Below are 5,000 nucleotides of genomic sequence, written 5' to 3'. Positions count from 1 at the left end.
TTTGACCAACCTTAATGGCCAGCTCCGAATCTACCCATTCTCTTCTCCTAATCTCCACGTTTATCATGCTATCGATCCTCGTAAATCCTAACATACTCATCAGACATTTCATCTCAAATACGTTTAGGCTCTTCCTTTCTACCTCCTTCATATTCCAAGTCTCTGTGCACATACGAGTACACAATGTATATTGTGTGTGTGTGTGTGTGTGTGTGTGTGTGTGTGTGTGTGTGTGTGTGTGTGTGTGTGTGTGTGTGTGTGTGTGTGTGTGTGCTTGTACACGTCTCGGCGTAACGACCATCAATTCCTGTGTCTAGATTTAAGCATACATAGTAAACTAGACAAATGTGGAACAAAAACACTAAAACAAACAGATGCACAGGAGTCAAGAAAAAATAAATTGGTCAGTAGACCAGAAGGACCGTGGGCGGTTACTTCGAGGATGAGGAAAGCTTACACATAGACAAAAGACCTTGACTTCCATACTGAGGCAAGATGAAGAATAATGCATGAATGAATAAATACATTAATAAATAAATTGCCAATAGACATATAAATAAATTAGAAGTGAATAAATAAATAGATGAATATCTGAAAAGGTATAAAAGTATTAAAGTAAATAAATAAATAAATAGATAAATAAATAAAAACTTATATAAGTGATAACCGAATAAGTAGGTGAGAAAATAATTGAATTGATAAATAGTTAACAAAACATAAATAATTTAATAAATTTGCTAAATTTCCAATTGTAAAACATGCGATCGGATCAGCGGGAAGTTTGTTATTAATTTCGCGGTTGGCCAAGTTGTTTCTACCTTTTCGTTTAAATACACGACTCGACAAAGGCCGTTGGCTTGGATCTAGTGAGAAACAATAAATCCCAGCTCGATGTTGGTCACAGAGTGAGATCTCCCTCTCTCTCACACACAGATACACACACACACACACACACACACACACATAATCTGGGTTTAGCTGGCCATCATAAATATGAATTTTACGTATACAAGGCTAGAGACATATAAAGATTAATATATGCATGTACAAACATGGATAGACCCACGCACGTGCCCGCGCGCACACACACACACACACACACACACACACACACACACACACACACACACACACACACACACACACACTTACACATACACATTCACACACACACACACACACACACGCACACACACACACACACACATGTACACACAGAAACGCATGTTAACCAAGAGGTCCTGAGCTCGTCTCCCTCGTCTCGTCTATATACTGACACCTGACGAGTCCTCGGTTCAGAACCGGATCTGGGGGAAGCTGGGGGAAAGGGGGGAGTGGGGAAAGGGGGGAGGGGGAGGAAGTTATACAGTGAAGTAGAGGGTCTTGTTAGTACTTTGGGTATCTGATCAAATGCAGCCCGGTGGAGCTGGGGAGGGAGGAGAGAATTGGTAAAAAAATAAAAAAATAAATAAATAGAAATAAATGAATAGATTAATCAATTAATTAAAATATATAAATGAATAAATTAAAATGAAATAAAATGAAATAAAATGAAATAAAATAATGAAAATAATGAACAAAATAATAAAAATAATAAAACAAAACAAAACAAAAAACAAAAAATTAATAGTAATAGAATAATAATAATAATAATGATAATAATAATAATAATAATAATAATAATAATAATAATAATAATAATAATAATAATAATAATGGAAATTCTGAAACCCACTGGCTAATGGGAGGGACCGCATCGTTAAGCATACCTCCCCCATTACCGGGGTACCCCGAGTTACTCGGGGTAATTTATGACGTGAGAAAGAAAATAAGCTCACGGTAACCCAGCTGGAGCTTCCTGGGTGCGACTAACCCGTACAACTTAGTGTTCCACTTTATCCATTGGTGCTTAGGAGGCGTTTATTCGGGAGTAGGACAAATGTCCTAGGCGAGACACCTGGTTGAGATCATTCTTACGGTGGTATTCTTAAAAAAAAAAAAAAAAAAAAAAAAAAAAAAAAACATATATATATATATATATATATATATATTTATATATATATATATATATATATATATAAATCCTTAGAAGGGAAAGATTTATACAAGGAAATATTTTTTTAAGAATACCACCGTAAGACACTTACGATGGTATTCTTAAAAAAATTATTTCCTTATATGAATCTTTCCCCTCCAAGGATTTATATAATATTCATATAAGGAAATAACTTTTTTAAGAATACCACCGCTAGTTTCCCACCTCCCCCCCCCCTACCTTTTCCTTCTGCCAATCCAGCGTGACTGAATTTTGGCTTCGCCTTCAGGGTCCTTCAGGGAACTTCAGACACCACATGACAACCACGTGTGAGAGGCGCCATAACGCAACTGCTTTCTATCTTTTCTTCTAGCTCTGGTTCCCAAACTGGGTGGTAAATTACCCCCTTGTGGGGTAATTTAACCACCCAAGAATTCCTCAATAAGCTTCAAGCATGCAACTCCATCCATCCCACTGATGCTCTTGACATCTCTGGCAATAGTCATTAGAGATGCACACTGTTCAAACACAATAAATAAACGAAAATATCTCAAGTGTTTTAATTTAGCCATATATATCAATATTGACAACATTTTGTATAAAGGGCTAACATGCTTATTGTGACGTGATAAACTGGATAACAAACTGAAAAAAAAAATGGGAACCACTGTTCTAGCTGATACTGAACGATTTTATTCAGCTGAGAGGGTCCATCCGGGGTAATACGTGGTCTCGACCGCTAGCACCTCTCCGAAGATGGATAGAATCGTTGGATCATTTTTATTTTTCCTAATCAGTATGATCGAGTTCATAACACAACCGCAGCCAATGCAACATACCAAAACTCCACATGAATTTCTCACCATATATACCACCATACCAAGCCGGACGATGCCACCGTGGCGAGGTAGTACAGAGGCTGTATTGTCCCTCAGGGGACAGGCCGGTCATGCGGTGGACCATTAAGGCTGAATCTATACTGCACTAAGGCAACCTGTATGATGGTTGTGGGGCTGGGATACCCAAAATGATTGACGGAGTTAGGTTAGATTAGGTTAGGTTAGGTTAGGTTAGGTTAAGTTAGGTTAGATTAGGTTAGGTTTGCTTAACTAAACTTAACCAGAGGTTGAAATGAAATAATGGAACGATAAAAGAAGAAAGTAGTGTTGGGAAAATAAAAAAATATGTATCCAGAATTGTCTACAGATAACAACCAAATCATCTATACCAAGCGTCATTTTGTTGGTGGAAGCACTAGAAATCTCCATTTGAATAACTAGAATATGACTTCGCTTACAGAAATCTAGACTTCTCTAAGAACCTTTCAACAGTATGTCTAACATTCGTATAGGTTTGCAATCTCCTAGTTCCTCATGCAGCTTTGTTATATACGAGGGAAAGGCGATTTGATATTTGGAGATTTCAAAATTCAAATATTGTAACCGAAGTCGTTTTTACTCAAACGAACTTTCAACTGTCGGCGCTGGTGAAGCCCGTGGAAGCCTAATGTGATAACCCCTTAAAGAAACAGCTGAAGCTATTATTCCCCCCCCCCGTGGGTCGGCGGGGGGGAGGGGGGCGGAGGGGTAGATAGGAAGGGTGACCATCGTTACCCCATGGAACTCCGGGCTTACAGGAGGAGGGGGGGAGGGGTTAGCCCTTAAAACCCATTAGCCTAAGCGCGTTAGCACAAGAGCGAGTTTATGTACGCATGCAAGACTTAGTTAGAAAAAAAAAAGGTTAGATCTAATCTTCTCCCGTTCGTGGCCGCCATATGCATCTTGGAGCTCAAGAGCTTTGTTTGTTTGTTTGTTTGTTGGTCTATTGAGTGCTGACTGATTTATCACCCACTGGGGGCGTTCCTGGGTGCTGTAGCGATCCCCTGAGCATTGCTTTACTCCCCCCAATCCGCCCTTCCCCCCCCCACATCCCATCCTCCCCCCTTCCATCCCCCCATCCCCTACCTGAGTAAAATTCTTTGGCTTCATTCCCTTGGTGTCATTTGGTTTATGTCTTACAGGAAGAAGCGTATATGCAGCCAAAATGTATACACACACATATACATACATATTTATATATATATATATACATATATATATATATATATATATATATATATATATATATATATACATGCGAATAAATAACAAAAACACGTGACTCACAAAATGTGTAAGAAAGCCACTTGGAAAATAAAATTAAAGGTGACCGTGCGTTTTCGTCTATTTAAGACATTTTCAAAGGTGTTTTATTACACACACACACACACACACACACACACACACACACACACACACACACACACACACACACACACATTTATATATATATATATATATATATATATATATATATATATACTGTATATTTATATATATCATCAACCACAATTCACTTTAATTCTAAGCCATCAACATTGAGAGACTCGTGGAGGTCAACATGCAGAAATGGTTGATAAAAATGTATATCCGTTCACTGGGACCCATTCAGTGTTGTACATATACATACATACATACATATATATATATATATATACATATATATATATATATATATATATATACATATATATATATAATGTATATATATACATATATATATATATATACATATACATACATACATATATATACATACATACATATATATATACATACTTATATACATATATATATATACATATATATATATATATATATACATATATATATACATATATCTATACATATATATGTATATATATATATATATATATATATATATATATATGTATATATATATATATAATATATATATATATTGAGTGATGGTAGTAAAACGAAGATGATCTAGGAATGGGTTTACTCTAACGCTGCGACCAACATGGCCTTCTTCAGAGGGCTGTCTACAAAAAGGTTTAACCTAGGTCACATTCTATACCCCTCTTGAAGGGTCCTCGGTCAGGCAACAGCGCCTGGGCGGTGAT

The sequence above is a fragment of the Oratosquilla oratoria genome, chromosome 8, assembly GCF_046742065.1.
Source record: "Oratosquilla oratoria isolate Oo_2021 chromosome 8, ASM4674206v1, whole genome shotgun sequence".
NCBI classification, from domain to species: Eukaryota; Metazoa; Arthropoda; class Malacostraca; order Stomatopoda; family Squillidae; genus Oratosquilla; species Oratosquilla oratoria.
Note: the sequence above shows the minus strand (reverse complement) of the source record.